The sequence below is a fragment of the Apodemus sylvaticus genome, chromosome 4 (genome assembly GCF_947179515.1).
Source record: "Apodemus sylvaticus chromosome 4, mApoSyl1.1, whole genome shotgun sequence".
Taxonomy (NCBI): Eukaryota; Metazoa; Chordata; class Mammalia; order Rodentia; family Muridae; genus Apodemus; species Apodemus sylvaticus.
Window position 1 is genome coordinate 138,380,034 of NC_067475.1, and position 24,109 is coordinate 138,404,142.

At 37.9% G+C, this 24,109-nt stretch overlaps 1 protein-coding gene across 1 annotated transcript in view; it reads left to right on the plus strand.

Moving 5' to 3' along the window:
• LOC127683721 (EGF-like and EMI domain-containing protein 1) overlaps window positions 1–24,109 on the plus strand; it is a 625,358-nt gene that overhangs the window by 158,230 nt on the left and 443,019 nt on the right. The gene's annotated exons all lie outside the window — the stretch shown is intronic.

Genomic DNA, 24,109 nt, shown 5'->3' on the forward strand with positions numbered 1-24,109 from the left:
AATTCTAATAGCGGAGCAGATGACTTGATTTCATTCACCTACGCTACTTTATGTTAATTAATGAAAACGATAAATTGTGAGCCCTTGCAAATTGTCCTGCTCCATTGCATTTAGGGTTCTTGTGACTCCTACCCTTAATTAAATAATGAGGCCGCATAGCATATTCCTAGCCATGAGTTATACTAGGGGAGACTCCTATGGACCAGTCAGAATAATCTGTGTGTCTTTTTTAATAAGTAGGCAAATTTATCCTTCAGCTTTGAAGTCTGATGTGACAGGGGACCCAGCACAGGGCTGTGCAGCCGTACCTTGATAGGACTGTCTACACTAGACTTTCTGTTCTTTCTGTCCATTCTACTCACATTATAGGAGAGGGGTGAGTTTCATTAGTTGGCAGTTGGTGAGAGACATACAGAAAAGAGACTACGTAACAAGGCTGAATGTCTTCTGCTTCTTTCGAAAGTGACTGTACTCCCCGTGCCTGCCACTGATAAGTCAGCATAAACTGAGGACCTACGGAGTGCCACCAGCAGCCACAGCAGTGAGCAGGGAGAATCTTTTTCAGAGGAGATGCACATCTTCAAGCACATCAAGTTCTGATCCCCTACTCTTTCCAGTGAGCACAATATCTCTATGGGATTTAGAGACCCTTCATTTCTTCATTATTTCTATGTGTCTGAGTCAGTGTCATGACAGAGGGGAACGTTGAGGACCTGGTTCTCATCTACTTTGTGGGTCCCAATATCAAACTCAGATCCTCAGTCAAGAATCTTTACTCATTGAGAAATCTCATCAGGTCAAGACCTTGCATTTTGTAGTGTAAAAAACAAAAAACAAAAACCAGAACCAGACAAATAATGATTTGGATAGGGTCTCTCCTGATTATTAAGTCAGACATGGTTGTGTAGTCGATCTATGTCCTATTTCCTAAATGCGTTTCCTGCCTGGTTTATTATACAGTATTTTCCAGTTGTGGAACTTTAATTTTTCTGGGGTTATACAGGAGAAAGTGAGATGGGACAGATATCTTTCAGGTCATGTGCGGATCAGCTTTGTTAAGAGAAAGGAAGCACCAAAGGCAGTCTAATGTTTACTATTTCTTTCTTCCAAGAGTTCCAGGTCAAACTTTGCCTTTGACCTTCCCTATGTTCCTATGCTTCAGTGTGGAGGGATGTCTTCCTCTGTACAAGTTGTTTCCTTTCTCTGTATCGTGACAATCACTAGCTATTTCTAGAGAGAGAGCCTCTCACTAGCCTGAGAGTAGAGGAGGAATAATCTCTTTAATCAATCCTTTGCTTAGTGTTACTCTAGCGATGTGGTCTTAGGATAGGGCAAATACCTTGTTCGTTCACTCTATGATGGTCAAATTGCCTCATATATTGGAGGGTTTAGTCCAAGAAAGATTTTCTGCTACTTTTTTGGTACCAGGAGATCTCACATCGTATCCAGATAACTGGCGAAGATTGACTGCATGTTTATTGGGTAACATGCCATTTTGATCTGTGTTTATATCATACAATGTTTGCTGAGGTTATGTTTTCTTTGGGGGAAGTGATAAATAACTTATCACATACCAGTTTTACTGCAAAAAAAGAAGCAAGAACTTCTCCAATGGCAAAGAAATTAAAGCCAAAGTAACTCAGAATAGCTGTATCTACCAAGTGATTGCACTTAGAAACAATTTTTTTCTGATGTCTGTTTTTTTTTCAAACATTTTGATCATTTTTGAGCAGTGCTTAAAATATTATAATATTTAGTATACCTGCAATTTTTTCTCCTTCTATATTTCTTCCTTTACATATTTTCTTTCTAGAAAAAAAATGACATAGTCACACTTTGCAAGTTTACCAAGCTTAAGAATATATAGTGGTTAACTGTGATTCAAAAGGATATCCTTAAATGCTATTTACAATAGGTAATAAATGGAGTCATCTTCAGTGTACAACTATAGATGAACGGCACACTAGAATATGCCGCCCTCATACAACAGAATAATACTCAGCCACAGAAAGCAATGAAATCTTGACACTTGCTACAACCTGATTGGAACTGGAGAATATTATTATGTTTAAGTGAAATAATTCAGAGCTCATTTGTGAAATATAAAAACGCTGCCACATAGAAACAGGGCGGGATGATGGTGAGCAGTCTGTGGAGTGTGGTGGAAAGGGGATGTAGCAGCGTATAAGAATGTGGCCCCCATAGGCGCTACATCCCCTGCTGGTGGGATTGTGGGGGAAATACTAGGAGGTGTGGCCTCATTGGAGGAAAAGTAACAGGGCAGGTTCTGAGATTTCAAAGGACTCCACCATTCTGCATTTATCTCTGCTTTGTGTTTGTGCCTCAAGATGTAAACTCTCCATTCCACTCCTGTGCCGTATCTGTATCTGCCTACCTGTACCATGACCCTCAACACAGTTGAAACCGCAACCTGCAAATCAACTTTTCTTCTATAAAGTGCCTTGGTTGTGGTGTCTTATCAAAGCTAGAGAAACATTGACTAACATGGGCAGGTTCAAAAATAAATTACAGTATTTCATTAAGTCCGATTCAATGGCATTGAGACCATGGTTAAAAATGGCTTTAACCAGCAAGAAAAGGGAGAATGCTGAGATGGGTTGATAGTGATTTCCAGTTTTCAGGAGCTCAGAAGCACAGAGAACTGAGAAGAGGAAAGAAGACCTGAGCAGGAAGCAAACTAGCAGACCCACCGACAAACAATTGCCCCTTTCCCTGTAGGTAGTTTCAGTACTCCTGGGGTAGTTTGACTGCTGAATGTAGAATACCAACTTTAAGACAAGTCTCTCAGTTTAAAAACTGTTAAAAACACTTTTAAAAACATAAGACTGATGATATAGTTTTCCATTATTTCTATATTTCCCATAGGGTTTTTCCTCTGTGCGGGGTCATGGGCTTATCCTGAGGGTAATTGTCTTTTTTATTCTATTTCACTAACTGTGTCATTAGTGGAACTGAAGATGGTTTTACTTCAGGCTGACTACCATTTACTGGGTTTATGATCTTGGATGAGATCCATCCTTTATGTTGAAGAGGGATGAAACTGTATTTTAGGGGTATTTAAGCTTTTTAATCTCAATTTGACACTTAAATTTGATACTTAAAACATATTTACTTTTATTTATAATAAGAGCATCAAATATGGATGCACACACCCATGTATATATATATATATATATATATATATATATATATATATATATCCACTCATACATGAAAAATTTGATTTTCTAATGAAATACACAGCAGTAATTCCAGAATTTATATTATGTAGCTTGGTCATTTTAAATATGTATTAAAAATCAGAGTTAATTATATGAATAAGTCATATTTTTAAAATAAGGTCAAGAATTATCATTCTCGTTCTGACTTTTAATTCTCATGAGTTTCGTTTTATTGAACAAGTATAGAAATATACTAGATATGAGCCTCCCAACTTTTGCTTTACATTCTTCTCCTGACTCATATGTTTTTACAGAAGTAATGTTTTATGACTATAACTTAAAATATTTGGAAAAGTATTCAATCTTGTGCTTTTGCTGATTTTGTTTTAATAAATTTGAATTATACTTGATTTTATGTACTAATTATTATCTAATGAACGTTTCTTCACAGTACAAAATCTTTCCCTTAAGAAAACAAATCTTTAGCAAACATTACTCAGTGGATTTTCTTGACCGTTGCATATGTAGGAATAGAGATATGCTGAGATCATTTATATCTAGATATTTTTATTTCCTAGCAAAATTACTTTTCCTATATGGCTGAGTAGTTTCAGCCTAGATCTTATTGTATGTATGCATGATGTCCATCTATGGTCTGATGTCTCAAATCACAGTCTTAGAAAAACAACCTTTTTACATCGTATGCTATTAGAAAATGCGACCAATCTTTGTTGGTTTGTTTGGTTTGGTTTGGTTTATTTTCTTTCTGTTTTGAGAGAGTCTCACTATGTAGCCCTAACTAGGTTGAAACTTACTGGGTAGTCCAGGCTGGCCTCGAGCTCACACAAATCTACTTTCCTCTGCCTATTCAGTGCTGGGGTTACAGATGTGTGTCCCTATGTGCCAGCTAAAAATAAATATTTCTTTTATCAGCTGTTTTCTTGCAATCAAACCAATCTCCCTCCACAATTAGCATGACACTATTTTCTTACTGGATTTTTAAAATGTATTAAAAAATTATCCACATAATAATGTATTCTTTATAAACAATGTTTTGGGGAGAGGGAGGAGCAGTGTCTTCTGTTGTGTATTCACTACTGAGTCCACTACGCTTCAGTGGATACCCTCAGACCCCTGATCACACAGCTGGCCCTGGGTGATCACTGTAGGGATAACACAAAGTGAACGAATGCATGTGACAGGGACAGGATGGAGGGCATGGCGGGGGCGGGGGGGGGGGGCAGAAAGGGCGGTTAACGAGAGTGCTCGGTGAGTATGCACATATGTGGGATTGTAAATATTGCTACTTTTAGAATGTCTCATGCTCATTTTATTCTGAGCCCCTGGGTATTAGAAGGTCCACTTACATCTTCCGCTACGCTTCTTTGGTGTTCTGCTCACAGTTGCTCTGTGGGAACTGGAAAGACTGGGTTATAGCTCACAGCGACTCATTGGGGTGGGGATGTACTGGGTTATAGTCATTTTATTTCTACAATGCAATAAAGTTAAAGTTAAAGTGCAAATCCAGTGCTGAGCTGAGTTATGTAATTCAGGAAGTAGAGAACTAAGACACAGGATACTGTATTACTTCAGGTAGGAAGTAGAGAGCTAAGACACATGAAACTCTATTATTTATTCATTCCATGCTTTTGCTGCTGCTATCTTTGGGTAGCACAATATCATATATTGGATATGGATATATTGGAACTACAATATATTGGAACCACAGTATCATTATTTGTCCCATACTAGCCTTATACTCTGCAATTCTCCTGCCTCAGCCTCCTGAGTGCTGAGATTGCAGGTGTTAGGCACAACACTGCTTTGACTGTTAGTTCTCTTGAAGTCCTATTTTAAATAAATCTGTGCATCCAAGGCACACATTGTGATCATGTGACTGTGCATAGAGCAGGATGCAGTATTGGTGCAGTCAATGACCAGTGTGGGGAAAGAATTAAGAGTACACATTAAAATTCATGAATGCATAGCATAGAACTTAACAGATAATTATTTGTCTCTATCTGCAACTAAAATAGGTGATTTTATTTCATTCACCCAAACCATCTAAAATTAAACTTGATAATCAAGAGGTGAACAGATGTTTGAGTAAGGCTAACTACTTACCGGATTAATGAGAAATATAGAAAACAGGGTACCGAAATTGATGTGGATATTACGCATACACATTTCAAACTATGTGAGAAAGCTGCAGCTTAGAAAATACATGTTTAATGAGCATATACCATACCTAGGTAGCTTAGCCTTGATAATTTCGTCCACAGATGGCAAAAGATGTATCAGTTTCTCTTGGATTCATGTTCCATAACAGCTCACCTTTAATCTCATCTTCTAATTTTAGGGGCTAGTCTTTAGCTGGATCATGGGAGCTGTTTGTTTTTTATAAGAGCTAAGGTGGCACCTGTCACAGGCAGTGGACAAGCAGATCAGGTTATAAAGAGCTCATATTTAGCCTCAAGCAAAATGCAAACTGGCTCCCTGGGACCTTTCCCTGCCCAGAATGCTGAAGACAGCTGAGAAGACAATACAGGGAGGAATGATTTACAGAGTTTATAAATGGGAAGTGCTGAGTTGTTAAGGGGGGGGGGGGTCCCACCCTGACTGCCAAATGGAGAAGCCACATCAGAACAATGGACATAGGCATCTCTGTCCCTACTCTGCTACTCTGACTGGGTGGGTCCTTGTCATGGAAAACACACCCTTTGCTTTTTTCCTTCCCTTTTTGTATTCAGAAATGATCATTCTCATTTGGGTGTCTATCTGAAACTAAATACTAATTCTGGCCCAAGGTAGTTTTCAGGATTTGGTGACTGAGAGAAACACGGATGAGGGGTCATGAGATTTTTGTTCCTTTCGATTAGGCATTAGCAATGTGTTTAAAGGTTTTCTTGGCAAAAAAAGCAAATTAAAGACTTGTGCAGAAGGTTTGTTCTGAGTAGCAAATGTGATAAATACATACCAATTAGAGGTATTTGTCAATTAATGGTAGCTGTATACAATTGGTCGAAAATAGAGAATAGGTCTGGTATCTTCTTTGTTCCTTCCTCCTTATTTGACTTTGCACGGATACTTAGGAGATCCAGTGTCAAGGTAATTATGTGAAGTCGGTCTGAGTTCCTTAGTTAAAAGAACAATGGCCCTGGATATTTAGGAGGAGAGAGACAATGGGCAAGATAGGAGGGGGTGTGCTCCTGTATTGTCAGAAGAATTTTCTGGAATTATTGAAAGCATACTGAGAATAATTCTGGAGTAGTCATTAATTTTTTAGTGAGCACATGGCTAAATTTGGTTGTCAATATTTTGTGATGAAGGTAATGTATCATGAATGGTTGACATTCACTGTTGTAATAATAATTTAAGCTCATATAATGAGTCTGTTCAAATCACAGAGCGTATTTACCAACCTGTACACATAATTAACATTTTAATTCCCCTGAATATCTTATCTCATTATCCACACAGCTTAGGAAAATTTATTAAATAGACCCTAGCAACCAGCAAGCTTAGGCTTTCTCAGACCACAGAGAAGGATACTGAGTTTCTATTTGTGGTGGAGGGGGTGGGGGTGGGTTGAGCTGGTTTGAAGAGTGGGGAGAAGGCCGGAACAGGGTTTCTGAGTGAATCTACTTAGTAGCACTTTGTAGTAATGAGTGCTGAATGTGGGTCAAGTGGTGAAATTTGAGAATATTTTATCTTCAAAATTAAATTTACTCTTGTGCATATCACTGAACCGCACTGTTCTGAGACAACAAACTTAACTCAGTCCAAGCTATGCTCCCAAGACGTCTAACACCCTAAGCAGGCTCCTCACACTGCCGAGCACTGAATGCTCGCACACATCTCAGGGACCTGCCACTTCTTCCTATGGCACGTCTTGTTTGCTTTCCAATTTTTTCTGTAACGTGTTCCCAAATGGGAGGGGGGGAAGCATTTATCAATACGACCAATAGTCAAAGAAGTCAATATTTAAGATCTGGGATAAAATGATACCTTATGGGCAATCTTTGAATTCCCATTACATTTACATTGTGATACAAGAAGAAGCTCTTCCTATGTGAGGTACCGTGGATGATATCATATAACTGAAGACTGAAGACACTTTCCTATTCTAGTTCCTGAGCACCAGAAAGTATAGGATAAAAGAACTACAAACCTACAACTGTCCTTATTTTCTTATCATACATGGAAAGGAGAACGTTGTACTCTTTTTAATTGATAATTTAAGAGCTGTAATTTTTATATTACCAGATGATAAAAACTATTAAAAATTGAGTCAAAGTATAACTGTATATGATAGATGTATATGATAGATGTAGCTGTAGTACTTTAGCCATTAATATAAACTCAGTTGATCTATATCATACACATACACATTGTTTCTGTATAAAGTCAATCCATGTACAATTTATTTGTCTTCTTTAGTGGTTATTTGAAGAATATTTTTGTCAATTATGTGCCCAGAGTAATTTTAAGAAATGTAATTAATTAGAGGCTTTGATTTTTAAACAGCACATGGATGACCTATTGTTAGAGAAGAATCATGTAAGTCAAGAATTCAAATCACCAACTTCAAAAAAAATTGTGCAGTGCACAAATAAAGAACTGAAAATAAAAACTCATAAAAAGATAAACCAATGCAATAATTTATACTATAAGAAATCATGTATAAATATATAAGACTAGATGGCAAATCTATGGTTCAAAATTAGAGGTTTTGTAGATATTCTAATGAGATCTTAATACTTCAAAATAATCTTATAAGTCTTGGTATTGAACTGGATACAATAAGCATAATTAAGTACTATTGAAATAAAATACATATCATAAAACATCATCACAGAAACCAAAAGTTAAAGCAACCAGTAATCCTAACAATATAAATGTCAGATTGCTCATCTATAAAAAATTCTGAGATCAAGTGATTCTGCTCGAGGTTTCCAAATGTTTATGGAAGAGATGTCTATAGGAATCATTAGTGGAGAATGAGAAATTTGGAGTAGAAGGTTATAGTTTTTCAAAAATAATAATTGATTTTGGTTATTGTTTGATATAAATTGGATAAAGAAAATGGTAGCACCTGCAAAGAATTAATAAATGTAACTGACATAAACATTTGTTCAGCCCTCACCACACCATCCCTCCCTCGTTAGTAAGACTTTCCTTTTCTTATTGTGTCTGCAGTCTTACAATCTGAGGTGTTATTTATGTTTAATCTAAACTTAAATCAGAGGTGATATGCATGTTTCTATTTGCCAGTCATTCACTTTTTACCTCATGCTTCTTTGGACGTTTTGTATGGATGATTCAGGTCTGACCAGTGGAATTTAAGGACAAGCAATGGATACAATGAAGGGAGATGAAATTGAGGTCCTCCTAGCACAGTGAGGTAAACAGGAAAGGCTGTTGGTATACTCTGGAGTGGTCAGCAGCCAGTTTGTGAGCATGATGTCATGTCAGGAGGACTGAAGTGAAAGCCTTCGCTTCAGTTAGGGATGACGGAGAGAAGACAGAGGAGCTTGTACCAAGCTGTGCTGAACCAGACTTGCAGTGACCCAGAGGAATCTTCCTATTAGCTGAGACAGCAAACAGCACTTGTACACATGCATGTAAATACCACATGCTACGTGGCACTGTTTGTGGCTTTTGTTTTCATTGTTTTGATACCTGTAAATTTTCATCTGATACAAATGCAAAAATTTAAAATCAAGTGTTTGATCAAGGACAAAAAAAAGTTCATAAAAACATCCCCTCACTGTACTCCAGGAAGATGTCCTAATGCAAACCATTATTATTGGTTTGGAGAGATAAATGTATAAGCTTGATGACATGAATTTGGAGACCCCCATCACTCAATTAAAGAAGAAGCCATGGTACTAGTACTTATAACACAGTATACACATATGGATATAGATGATCCCAGTGGCCTACAGGCTAACCAGTCTAGAAGAAACTGTGAATATATTACAGCATGGAGGGGGAGAAGGAAGAGGGCAAGGGGGGAGGGGAGAGGGAGAGGGAGAGGGAGAGAGAGAGAGAACTGAAGGGAGACATCCCAATGTCAGACTCTGATCTCCATGCACAACTACATAGGTGAGTACAGACATATACATAAATGCACACACATGCACACACACACACACACACACACACACATTTTAAGAAGCAATGTGATCTAACACACAATTGTACTGATTTGATGGCATATTGTTAATAAATCTGAAGATGCTACATAAATTGCATAAATATTATTAGTATTTTAAATGTAAATAAATTTGTATCAAATGCATTGTTTTAATAATAAAATTCTGGTTGGTTTTTCCATCATATATAGTCGAGACTAGTCGAGGTGGGCTTCTTTTTTATAATTTAAATAGTTGTTTGTAATTCTAACTGATGAACCCTCTTTTGAAATAGAAACAAAATTGTGAATCTTGAAAGAAAATTAATCCTGTTATTTGAACACATGATTGCATACATATGAATACTGAGAAAATGAAGTGAGTTAATGGGAAAGCTCATTAGGTACCTTTGGGTGGAACAGATGTCCTAACTCAATGAGTCTGACAGTATTCACAGACCCCATCAAATATGGGGAGTAGTCCTGTCATATCCAAAGTTGAGAAAATGTATCTGAGCTGTGCTGGACTGTGAAGTTACTTTATAAGCTTTTAACATAGAGCTACATGAACTTATCACATTTATCAGTCTTTGAGTTAGACTTTTCATCACTGTGACCAAACACTGGACAGAAAGAACTCGGGGGGGGGGCTCCTGTGTTTAAGCTTATGGTTTCAGAATTCAGGTAGTGTTCACCCCTCATGAGTGGGCTGAACTTGGCAGTGGGTCACAGCAAGAGCATGACAGAAAGGACCAAAGATACTCCCCAAAACTGCTTCCTCCATCCAGCTCCATCCTAAAGTTTCTAGAAACTTCCAAAGTAGCACCAAGAGCTACGAACCAATCGTTTAAGGATCTGTGAGGGATATTTCATACTGAAACCACAACAGATTTTGTTAACCATTTGTACCTAAGAACTTTATAGTAAATGATCTTAATCCTGGGAAGGCAAGGGTATGTGTACAGCCAAAATCAACCTTACTGGTACCTTCATCATGAATAAAAGGGCACTAGCTAGCAAGATGGCTCAACTGGTAAAATGTGCTTATCAACTTGAGTTTGAACATGTTGTAAGGACAAAATCAAGTCCTGTAAGTTGCCCTCTAACCTCAGCATGTATGTGGGGATATGAACATGCAAATTCATGCACATGTATACACACAGACAGAATAAAATATGATAACAATGAAAGAGATCCTATCAACATACCAATAAATTGAAATTCTGGTTAGAGACAAAAAAAACAGGAAAGATATATGTTATTCAGAAACTATCATTATGGGTGATTTATGTGAGGAAAACTAGAGCAATACCATATTTCTATATGTTAAAAATGAGATTTTAACTATTTGGCTATTTATTTATTTAGCTATTTGTTAAACAATAACAAAAAGCTAAATAAAACTGAACAAAGCACTTTATACTACTTAAGAATGTGTGTGTGTGTATATGTGTGTGTGTTTGTGTGTGCGAATGAATATATATCTTGGGAACAGTATTATCAGACATGATAAAATCTTACCTAGATTTGTAATTATCAATCACTTGAAATTTCATAAGAAATATATGTATATGTGTATATGTATATGCATGTATACACATATACATATATATATACATACATACATATATACATACATACATACATATATGAAAGGTTGAACCTCACTCTATCAGCCTATGTCAAGTGTTCAGTAAAATTTAGCATGACTATTTGAAGAGTGTACAGTTATAATAATGCAAGGTCAAGTATCAGCTGTACCTACCAAAGACAAAGGGTGTGCTGTTCACTTCCAGGGAAAAAACATTAATATTACAAGGTAAATGAGGAACCAGGCACTATTTCACAGAACAAACAGATTATGGGTTTCACTGTGTGAAAAACTCTTGAGAATCAGCAAAGGCCAGTCCACAACTTTTCCCCACATACAGAAATAAAAAAGTGACATTCCCACACAGTTACAGAGTCTTAAGGTAGCATCAGTGAAAATGACAAGTTACTTAACCACTTGAGTGAAATGCAATGAAATAGCAGCTTTCAGAGGAAATAGGATAAAATCCTAAAACCTTCCTTGTTTTATTGAAATCATGGGTACACATGAATTTCAGAGTGTTGAATGGTAAAACCAGGGCTGCTTCTTTCACGCCCACTCCCTGATGAGAGTCCCGCCTGCTAAGGGCACTCCAGATCCATGTTTTCTCTCTTCTTTTTTGACACTTATTATGAGACTCTTAAAGTCTCTATGACATTATCAATTTGTGATCCTAATTTTAGAGTTTTCCACAAAAGGGTTGCTCTAAAACATCTACCCTTACTGTCCATCTTTGTACACCCTTCTATGTTAATTTCCCCAAATTTCTTGGCTTGCTGTGCCTATCTGCATGATGTATGATATATGTGTAAGTGTAATACATTACTTCTCACAACAGGTCTCATTGATCCCCTCAGTTGCTTTAATCCAAACCTTAGCTTTACAATATCTTTTACAATAATGAAATTATCTCTATTTACTTGGTACTTATTGTAAAATGATGTAAAAGACAAACAAGAAAACATCATTAGTTTAGGTATGTTTCTGTGCATACATCATGATATAGCTTCGAAGATGGGGGCTTGTTGCAACATACTATACATCCATAGGGTGCTCCCTAGAATGCTCCTTCAGACATCATTATCTGTAATGTTCTGCCCTTCAATGTTCAAAGTTTTAAAGGAATATCTCTTAATACCTTCCTGCTTTATTGTAGCATGTGTTCTCACTTTAAGTGAGATAATCATACTTTTTTTTGGTTTCCTTATAAACAAGATGCTAATGAGAAACTGATAATAATGAGGAAAGTGGTGGCAGGAACACACACACACACACACACACACACACACACACACATGACAGTGGCATGCTGTGTGTAATCAGCTTGCTTCCTGTGGAAGCCTTCAGTCTCTTCCTTCTCCTTGGAGTGCTGGGCTTGCATCAGGAAGTTTACAGGCCTATAGCTGGCCCTGTTTAATTTTTAATTTCCGTTCATCTTGCTCAGCCTTATCTCAACTCATCCCCTTAGACACATCTTCCTACTGTATGATATTTCCTGTAGTCTTTTCTCTGTTGAGTTATTCCTTTTTAGCAGCACAGATATTTTTCCATCTAGATATTTTATGTATAATTCTTAACTTTCTGCTGTTTTATAGCCATTCCTTTATTGTTTTGCATTTTAGTTTGTGAGATTTACTCCTTTGCTGTCATATAGAACATCCCATGGCTAATTTTCAGCTGTTTCTATCTATCTATTCTAATTCTTTCTATCAATGAACAATGAAATAAATGTATGTTAAAAGTGCATGGTTAAAGAGATGTGCTATTTATTACTACTTATTATCTGTATATGTGTTTCATTAAATACTATGAACATGCATATATATTTACATATATAATGTCTCATGTTTAATATGTTTATTATTCAATACATTTTGAAAACTACTGACTTAAACTGTAATTGTCCTAGATTGACACCAAAGGCGCGTTTTTCAAAAGGTTTTCTCCTTTCTTCTTCTTCTTCTTCTTCTTCTTCTTCTTCTTCTTCTTCTTCTTCTTCTTCTTCTTCTTCTTCTTCTTCTTCTTCTTCTTCTTCTTCTTCTTCTTCTTCTTCTCCCTCTTCTCCCTCTCCCTCTCCCTCCCCCCTCTCTCTCCCTTCCTTCTCCCTCTGTCTCCAGCCTTAGAATTCACTACATAGAACAGGCTGAACTTATAGAAATTCATATGTTTGTTTCTTCTCCAGATTCTGGGATTAAAGGTGTGTGCTGCAATGCAAGGTCTAGAGATTCTTTTTGATGAGTTGACACAATATCCTCTTGGCTCTCTGAAAATTCTGATAATATTTTGAATAGTTGTTTTTACCAAGGTTTTGGTGTCTACTCTTTTCTTTTTTCTTTTCTTTTTTTTTCTTTTTTCTTTTTTCTTGTCTTGTCATATCTTGTCTTCTCTTTTCCATTTATTTTTTTCACTTTACATTACAATTGTACCCCTTCCCAGTCACCCATCCCACAGTCCCTCCCTGTATCCTCCCTCCCCTTTCCTTCTAAGAGGGTTCTCTTGGGTATTCCTTCACCCTGGCACATCAAGTCTCTGCGGGGTTAGGTGCATCCTCTCCCTCTGAGGCCAGACAAAGCAACCTAGTTAGGGGAACAGACTCCATAGACAGGCAACATCTTGAGTGACAGCCCCCACTCCAGATGTTGGAGGACTCACAGGAAGACTGAGCAGTACATATGCTACATATGAGCAGATGCCTCTGTCCAGTTCAAGTCTGCTCTTTGGTTGGTGACTTAGTCTGTGAGAGCCCCCAAGAGTGCACATTAATTGACTCTTTTATTTAGTCTTCCTCTGGAGTTCCGATCATCTCCAGAGCCCTCCTCAAACCTTCCCCCAACTCCTCTGTAAGAGTGCCTGAGCTCCATCAAATATTTGGCTTGGGGTTTCTGCATCTATTTAGTCATCTGCTGGGTGGAGCCTCTAAGAAGAGAATTATGCAAGGCTCCTGTCTGCAAGCAAAACAGAGAATCATTAATAGGTTCAGGGTTTGGTGCTTGTGCACAGGATGGGTCGCAAGTTGGGCAGTTATTGGTTGGCCATTACCTCAGTCTCTGCTCCATCTTTGTCCCTGCATTTCTTTTAGACAGCACAAGTTTCAGCCAAAAGTTTTGTAGGTGGGTTTGTGTCCTTCTCCCTCCCCTGGGGCTCCTGCCTGGCTACAGGAGGTGGTCTCTTCAGGTCCAATGCCCACACTGCTATGTCCACTCTTCTGAATTGATTCCTGAGAGCCTCCCCCATTTCCAGTCTCTGGCACATCATAGAAATGCCCCCATCCCAATCAGCTGCAGATTTCTATTCATTCACCTGACCCTCTCTCTGGCCCTCTCTCCTTTGTCTCCTTGCATCTTATATGGACTCCCCTCCCTCCCCTATCACCTGTCCCACCCACTACCCTCCCTCCATCTGCCTCCTTGTAAGTGAGATTCAACCATCTTCACTTGGACTTTCCTTCTTATTTAGCGTCTTTGGATTAGTGGAGTGTATCATGGTGCCTGTATTTTATGGTTAATATCCACTTAGCATACAATGCATTATAAAATACATGCCTTTTAGATCTATGTTACCTCACTCAGGATGATATTTTCAAGTTCCAAACATTTGCCTGCAAAATTCATGATGCCTTAGTTTTTAATAGCTGTACAGCACTCTATTGTGCATATGTACACATTTTCTTTATCCATTCTTCAGTTGAGGGACATCTGAGTTGTTTTCAGTTTCTGGCTAGTATGAATAAAGCTGCTATGAATATAGTCAGATACACTTCCTTGTAGTATGGTATGGAATCTTTTGGATATATGCCCAGAAGTATAGCAGGTTCTTCAGGGAGAACTATTTCCAATTTTCTGAGAAACCACCACTTTGATTTCCAGAGTTGTATAAGTTTGTACTCCCACCAGCAAAGGAGAAGTGTCCCTCTTTCTCCACTCCCTTGCCAGCAGATGCTGTCACTGATGGGTGTAAGATGGGATCTCAGGGTCATTTTGATTTCCATTTCCCTGATGATTAAAAATGTTCAACATTTCTTTAAGTGCTTCTTGGCCATACAAGATTCCTCTTTTGAGAATTTCCCTGTTTAGCTCTGTACCTCATTTTAAAATTTTTTTATTTGCGCTGTTTGTGCCTAACTTCTTGAGTTCTTTACATATTTTGGATGTGAGCCCTCTGTTAGATGGGTGTTTAGTGAAGTTTTTTTCCCCAGTTTGTAGACTGCCATTTTGTCTTATTGATAGTGTCATTTGCATTACAGAAACTTTTCAATTTCATGAGGTCTCATTAATTACTTGTTGATCTTAGAGCCTGAGCCACTGGTGTTCTGTTTAAGAAATTGTCTCCTGTACCAATGAGTTCAAGGCTGTTCTCCACTTTCTCTTTTATTAGATTTAGTATATGCAGGTTTATGTTGAGGTAATTCATCCACTTGGACTTGAGTTTTGTGCTGGGTGATAAATTTGAACCTATTTATATTCTTCTACTTGCAGATATCCAGTTAGACCAGTACCGTTTCTTGAAGATGATTTCTGTTCTCCATTGTATGATTTTGGATTCTTTATCAATGATCAAGTGTCTATATGTGTGGTGTGTGTGTGTGTGTGTGTGTGTTTCTTAGTTTATGATTTGATTGCAGTGATCATCAGCCTGTCTGCTTTTACACCAATACCATGAAGTTTTTTTTATTACTGTTGTTCTGTGGTACCGCTTGTAATCAGGTGTGTGATTCGTCTGGAAGTTCTTTAATTGTTCGAGATCATTTCATTTAGGTCTTTCACTTAATAAGTTAGAGTTACATCAAGATATTTTATATTATTTGCTGTATTCTGAAGGGTTTTCCCCCTAATTTGTTTCTAGGCCCATTTATGATTTGTATAAAGAATGGCTACTGATTTCTTTGAATTAATTTTGTATTCAGTCACTTTACTAGAGGTGTTTATCAGCTGTAGGAGTTCTTTGGTAGAATTTTGGGGATTTATTATGTGCAGCATCATATTAATCTTGAATAGTGATACTTTTACTTCTTCCTTTCCAATCTGTATCCTCTGAATCTACTTTAGGTGTCTTATTGCTCTAGCTATGATTTAAAGCACTATATTTAATGCATAGGGAGAGAGTAAGCAGCCTTGTCTTGTGCCTGATTTTAGAGAATTGCTTTAAGTTTCTCTCCATTTAGTTTCATGTTCTATTGGCTTACTGTATATTGCTTTGATTATTTTTACCTATGTCCATTGTATTCCTGATCTCTGTAATACTTTTAATATGAAGGGCTGTTTGATTTTGTCAAAGGCTTTTCATCATCTAAAGAGATGATCATGTTTTTTTTCTTTCTGTTTGTTTATATTGTGGATTACATTGATGGATTTTTGTATATTGAGCCATCCCTGCATCCCTGGGATGAAGCCTACTTGATCATTCTGGAAGATGTTTTGGATGTGTTTCTGGATTTGGTTTGTGAGTATTGAGTATTTTTGCATCAATCTTCACAAAAGAAATCTCTCTGAAGCTATCTTTGTGTGGTTTAGTTATCAGGATGACTGTGACTTCATAGAATAAGTTTGGCAGTGTTCCTTCTGTTTCTACCTTGTGGAATACCTTGAAGAGTATTGATATTAGCTCTTCTTTGAAAGTCTAGCAGAATTCTGTCCTAAAACCATCTGGTCCTGGCTTTTTTTTTTTTTTTTTTTTTTTTGGTTGGGATACTTTTGATGAATATTTCTATTTCATATATAGAAAGGAATTATAGGTTTGTCTAAATAGTTTACTTGATATTGTTTAGCTTTGGTAAGTGGTATCTTTCTAGAAAAATTGACCATTCTTTAAGATTTTCTAATTTTGTAAAGTACAGGCATTTAAAGTAATTCTTTGAATTTCTTTGGTGTCTGTTGGTATGTCTCCCTTTTCCTTTATGATTTTATTTATTTGGATACTATCTTTCTGTCTTTTAGATAGTTCAGCTAAGAGTTTTAAAATCTTGTTGATTTTGAAGTTTGATTGTTTGTATTGTTTTCTTTGTTTCTTTTTTTCTTTCTTTTTTTTTATTCGATATAATTTATTTACATTTCAAATGATTTCCCCTTTTCTAGCCACCCCCCCACTCCCCGAAAGTCCCGTAAGCCCCCTTCTCTTCCCCTGTCCTCCCTCCCACCCCTTCCCAGTTCCCCGTTCTGGTTTTGCCAAATACTGTTTCACTGAGTCTTTCCAGAACTAGGGACCACTCCTGCTTTCTTCTTGTATCTCATTTGATGTGTGGATTATGTTTTGGGTATTCCAGTTTTCTAGGTTAATAACCACTTATTAGTGAGTGCATACCATGATTCACCTTTTGAGTCTGGGTTACCTCACTTAGTATGATGTTCTCTAGCTCCATCCATTTGCCTAAGAATTTCATGAATTCATTGTTTCTAATGGCTGAATAGTACTCCATTGTGTAGATATACCACATTTTTTGTATCCACTCTTCTGTTGAGGGATACCTGGGTTCTTTCCAGCATCTGGCAATTATAAATAGGGCTGCTATGAACATAGTAGAGCATGTATCCTTATTACATGGTGGGGAATCCTCTGGGTATATGCCCAGGAGTGGTATAGCAGGATCTTCTGGAAGTGAGGTGCCCAGTTTTCGGAGGAACCGCCAGACTGCTTTCCAGAGTGGTTGTACCAATTTGCAACCCCACCAGCAGTGGAGGAGTGTTCCTCTTTCTCCGCACCCTCTCCAACACCTGCTGTCTCCTGAATTTTTAATCTTAGCCATTCTGACTGGTGTAAGATGAAATCTTAGGGTTGTTTTGATTTGCATTTCCCTAATGACTAATGAAGTTGAGCATTTTTTAAGATGCTTCTCCGCCATCCGAAGTTCTTCAGGTGAGAATTCTTTGTTTAACTCTGTACCCCATTTTTTAATAGGGTTGTTCGGTTTTCTGGAGTCTAACTTCTTGAGTTCTTTATATATATTGGATATTAGCCCTCTAACTGATTGATTTCAGCTCTGATTTTGATTAATTCCTGCCCTCTAGTCCTCTTTGGTGTGCTTGCTTCTTTTAATCCTTAGAGCTTTCAGGTGTACTTCTAAATTGTTGGTATGAGAATTTTTTAATTTCTTTATGGAGGTACTTAGTGCTATGAACTTTCCTCTTAGCACTATTTGCATAGTGTACCATAAATTTGAGTATGTTATGCATTCATTGATTTCTAGAAAGTCTTTAAATTTTTTCATTTCTTCCTTCACCCAGAGAGCATTGAGTAGAGAGTTATTCAGTTTTCATGAGTGTGTAGGCTTTCCAGTCTTTCTATTGTTGCTGGAGTCCAGCTTTAATCCATGGTCGTCTGGTAAGAAGCAAGGTGTTATTTGAAGTTTAGAAGAAGGTATATTCTTTTGTGTTTGGGTGAAAGGTTCTGTAGATATCTGTTAGGTTTATTTGATACATAACCTCTGTTAGTTTGTAATTTCTCTGTTCAGTTTCTGTTTGGGTAGCCTGTCTGTTGGTAAGAGCAGGGTGTTGCAATCCCCCAGTATTGTTTTGGGGAAGTTGATGTTTGATTTAAGCTTTAGTAATGATGTTTTTATGAAGGGGTTGTCCTTGTGTTTAGAGCATAGAAGTTCAGAATTGACACATCATCTTGGTGGAGTTTTCCTTTCAAGAGTATGAAGTGTCCTTCCCTGTAGGACCATGAAAGGCAGTCTGTGGCCTGGTTGAGCGAGGCTTACTCCAGAGACCCAGTAGAATATTCTACAAGGGACCGAACATGAGCCATGCTCCCAGATACCAACTCCATACTTCTGACTCCTTAACTCCACAATCCTGTGGCCATCAGTCATAAAGGGCCAGGCCTCCATTGTTCTGACTGGACTCTACCCCCACAGTCACCTGGCTACAGCCAGGTTTTGCCCAGCCCACAGTTACTGGCAACAGCCAGGTATCCCAGCCCACTATAAAAGGGGATGCCAGGCCCCTCCTACCTCTTGCCTCTTTCTCTTGTCCCTTTCTCTTCTCTCTCTCTCTCTCTCTCTCTCTCTCTCTCTCTCTCTCTCTCGCCCCCTGCTCCCCCTCTCTCTCCATTCTTCTCCCCTGTTTCCACATGGTCATGGCCAGCTCTCACCACTCTATCTTTTCTGTCTTTACTTCTCTATCTCTTTTTATTTTCTTACTTCTCTATAATAAAGCTTTGGAACCATGGGCTGCCTGTTCTTATCAAAACCTACCATGTAGGAGCAATAGAATAGGCCTCAGCATCTCCAGCCTCCAGACTGGACCAAAGACTCTCCTGCCCAGTTTGGCTTCCTCTACAGGTACACGGGGCCCATGCCACAACGGCTCTTGCATTCTGGTCAAGGACCTTTCCCCCTAGCTGAGTAGCTTCCTTCTATAGGTACATGGGTGCCTGCTAACCCTACACAGGTATGAGGCCCCACCTGTTTTCCCTATACTTGCCAATCTCTGATAATTTTGGTTGAATGTCTATTTTATTAGATATTTACAATGACTACTCCAGCTTATTTCTTGGGTCCATTTGCTTAGAAAACCTTTTCCAGCCCTTTACTTTGAGGTCATAACTGTTGTTCTTGAGATGTTTCTTGTATGCAGCAGAATTATGGATCCTGTTAATATATCCATTCTGTTGCCTGTATCTTTTTATTGATCGATAAATTGAGTCAGGGCAGACCTCATAGCTGCTGCTCCACTTTTTCTTGTTTCTATAAATATGTTCTCTTATTTTCATTATCCAACCTCTGGTATCTCTTTGATTCTTTGTCTATAGATAACATACTTGTTTAGTTAGCATAGCTCATTATTATACTTACTAGCTATTTGCCCTGAACTCCCTCAAATATGATCTTTCACTTCAAGACTATAGCCGAGCCAACCTTGTTGGCAGCTAGTACAAAGTGGCACTAAGATGAAACTGGGTGCTATACATTGTGCTGCTGATGCCAAGTAAGGAGGATGTTACTTGGGAGTAGGAATCTCACCTGACACTTTTCTTTGGTCAAATGGGACACAGTTCCCTGCTGTACATAATTGATGTATGCCTTCTCCTAAGTAGATGGGTGCAAATGTCTGTTTACCCCAGATATGGCACTGACAAGAAGATGAAGAAATGATTCCATCTAATCTAGCATGGTGTACCAGTGGGTTTACTCAAATGACCACTAGGAGTATAGGCAGAGGACTTATTGCTTCACTGTCAGTCCCATCAAAGGACCTCAGGAGATCTGCATGAGTCAAGTTCTCTGCATAACCCCATGCAGCTCCACGAATAACCTTCTGCCTTGCTTATAAAATCTTGGGGAGGTGCCTCATGAGCCCCTCTTGAAAAATCTTGGCATCCTGAATTTTCATTTTTATGAGTTTTGTAAATCTTGCCAATTTCTGGCCCTTCTCCATTCTCTGTTTTTTTTCTTCTTTCAGGGGGGAATAATTCAATTCAAGGAAATTGCTACTGAAGAAGCATACAGGGTTGAATTCCTCAAATCCTTGTTCTACTTGATTCAGAGCTTCAGCAAGATTTCAGCATTGTCTGCTGGATGGAGTCCCAGCATTGTAGGAGAAAAGATCCCTAGACTTAATACTAATGAGAAAACAATCACTAGCTTCTGTTTTAAGTTGGGTAGAGAATGTTACATGGTCTAGCTCTTCTAAACATAGTGCTTTCATGAACCCAATGCATCCTGGCTGGATGCATCTGTCCTTCTACTCAGTGAAATGAACCTGGAATATTTCTGAAGATTGCTTGGGGAGAAGTTTGTTGATATGAAGTGTTTGAGGCTATTGATTTGTCTGCTATGCTGTGTTTCTACAGTCAACAGGTTTACTTGTTTCTATTGTTGAAGATTCTTCTAGTTATGATTCTGACACCTTTATCGATTTTAAATAACCAATATATCTTCCCTATGTCCAAGTATATTGTCTTTTCAATTGGAACTCTCGTATCAAAGAGAAGTTAGTCTGATCTCTCTTCTCTCTTTTAAATAGACAAATGGACTTCCTTAAACTAATATTTGCTGTAAATGGCAAGGACCTGAATCCTATCCTTACCCTTCACCTGGAAATTCTGCTTTAGGTTACAAACCCTGAGAGAACTTATCTAGTGTGCAGAAATAAACTAATGTTTACATTGAATTATAAGAATTCCACATAAAGGGCTGGTAAGATGTCTCAGTGGATAAAAGTGCTTAGTGTACAAGCATAAGAACTTGAGTTTATCTCACAGCACCCACGTAAAAATTATAAAAGGCATGCATCTATTATTGCAGCACATGGAATGGAGATGGAATTATCACAAGACCTTCCTGGCTACCCAGTCTAGTCAGTGGTGAAATTTAAGTTCAGTGAGATAGCTTATCTCACAAATGTAATATGAATGGCCTGGGACTATGGCTCAATGAGGGTGTGCTTGTTTTGAATGTTTGAGGTTCATTCTTCAGTACTACCAATAACAACAACAGCAGCAGCATCAGTAGTAGTAGTAATGGTGGAGAGAGAGGAAGATGTCTCATTTTAACACCTGAGCTCTTTCTGTTTTCTCTCTCTCTTTCTCTCTCTTTCTCTCTCTTTCTCTCTCTCTCTCTCTCTCTCTCTCTCTCTCCCTCTTCCTCTCCTTCTTCCCCTCCCTCCTACCTCTCTCTCTCTCTCTCTCTCTCTCTCTCTCTCTCTCTCTCTCTCTCACACACACACACACACACACACACACACAAGTAATACATAAACCAAAAATTCAATATAATAGGATAATTAAATGAACTGTTGATTGTGGCCCCATAACAGACCATCAAAATTCATGGATATGGGACGGGGAAATGTATCAATGAGTAATGTGGTCACTATATACACACAAGCACCTAGGACATTTACAGCTAGGTATGGTGTACATATCTACAGTCCCAGTGTTCCTTCTCTGATATGGAAGGCATAGACAGGAGACGCTCTAGAGACTCAGGGCTCAGGTGACCCAGCATACCCAAGTGTGGACATAGACCCTGTCTCAAGTATGATAGAATTTGTGGAGTGACAGCCAGGGTTGTCATATGATCCATAGTTATATATTGTGGTACCTGTACACTGTACTCACATGTACATAAAAAGTGATAAAAGCCATGTATCTGATGCTCCTTCAAGTTACATGGATAATTTTAATGATATAATGCTAAGCTAAAATAAGCACAGAGAATGAATATATGTGTGAAAAACACAAATCAGATTATAAATCTGTCAACAAAAAGTGTGTATCTGTATTAAAAAGAATAAGACTCAAATACTAATACAGTACTAGCTCTGTTTTCTCTTTCCAGTTTGTGCAGTGTTTTTAGTTTTATATAAGAACATTATTTTGAACTTATAAATTGAAGTTTTAAATCCAATAATCAATTGTGTATGTTTAGTTTTTGTCTTGGTTACTGGTTTATTGCTGTGAAGAAACACTATGACCCAGGCAACTCTCAGAAAACAATTAATTGGGGGAATGTTTACAGTTTTTGATGGTAAATCTATTATCATCCTGTCAGAAAGCAGACAAGCATGGCACTGTATCTTTATGTAGAACATGGTAAGTGTTTCATATCTTGATCCTCAGGCAGGAGCTTGAGTTTCCCTCAGGGAGGGAAAACAGGGAGAGAAAGAAAGGGAAGAGGGTGTTGGGGAAGGAGAGGGATATATCTATATCATCTATCTAACATCTATAATATATATTATATACTATATAATATAGGAAGAGCAGAACATATATATGTATACACACACACACACATCAGAGAGACAGACAGACAGACTGGGCCTAGTAGGAGCTTTGGAAACTTAACGCCTACCACCACTGATATACCTCCTCCAACAAGGCCACACTTCGTTTTGGAACAATTCACCAACTTAGAACAATGCATGCAAATATATGAACGTATAAGGACTATTTTCATTAAAAACATCAAAGTTCTTGAAGGAGATTCTGCCTGTGTTTTTAACTTCATTGTATTTTTTTAGCATGATAGTTGGTTTCACATCACATGTTCACATTATCTTTGCATGTTTATTATATCAGTATAACTCGATTATAAGTTCTTTAAAGACTGAGACAAACACCACTCTTTTTAAACAATGGATTTGAAGGGACAGCAGGATGGCTCAGAGAGTAAAGGCAACTTGCCTTGCAGTCATGGCAATGTGAGTTACCTCACAGAACCTATGCGGGTTGGAAAGAGCTCCACAGATTTGTCATCTAACCTCCACACACATGTGTGCCACACACTTATGCACACTGAAAGGGGGTAGGAGAGAGGGAGAGAGACTATGCACTTGTACACACTAAAAATAAATACAAATGACATTTCATTTTGAGTAAAGAATAGATACACGAATCCTTTCACTTAGCATTTGTATGGGGATACAGCAGTGACAGCTCAGTGTGGGTCTGTCAGTTCTGGGACATTGGAAGAGACTTTTGAGCAGTTTGTGAGGGTGAATTATTTCTACTGATATTTTTTTCTTGTTATGGAGATAATTGTGCTGACTACACAAACAAGTGGTGGAGAAGTATATCTGTCAATGGCAGGTACTCATGCTCATTGTGATCGCTATTGCTTCATGCTCGTAGTACAAAACCAAGTTTTATTCACTTAGAAATATTTCCATTGTGTTTTTGAGAGTTTTGTGTCCTGTACTTGTTTTCATCCTGATTCAACTTTGCCCCCAACTCTTCATCCTCAAGTCATCACTTCTTTCCTACACACTAGACTTTGTATCTATCTTTTTAAACCTTCAAAACCAATATGTGCTGCTAAAATATTTTGGATATGTGGTCTTTAAGTGGAGCATGATTATATTATCAGGGACTATACTCTTAGAGCAGGGGTCATGATCAGATATTCTGCATATCAAATTATTTACATTAAATTCATAACAGGAGCAAAATTACACTTATGTGTTAGCAATGAAATAATTTTATCATTGAAGGTCTACAGGACATAAGAAATTGTACTACAGGGTCATAGCATTGAAAAAAGTAAGAAACTGCTCTTACAGAAAAATGACTCTACGTCTTCAGGAAGCTAACAATTGCTATTCCACCAGTGCTAGTGGTGGCATTGTGTGCCCTGCTCATCACTGTGCAAGGATTTGGTATATATGGGGCCTATATAATGTTTATGCATGTTGTCATAATCATTGTCTGTCTATCTATCTATCTATCTATCTATCTATCTATCTATCTATCTATCTATCTATCTAT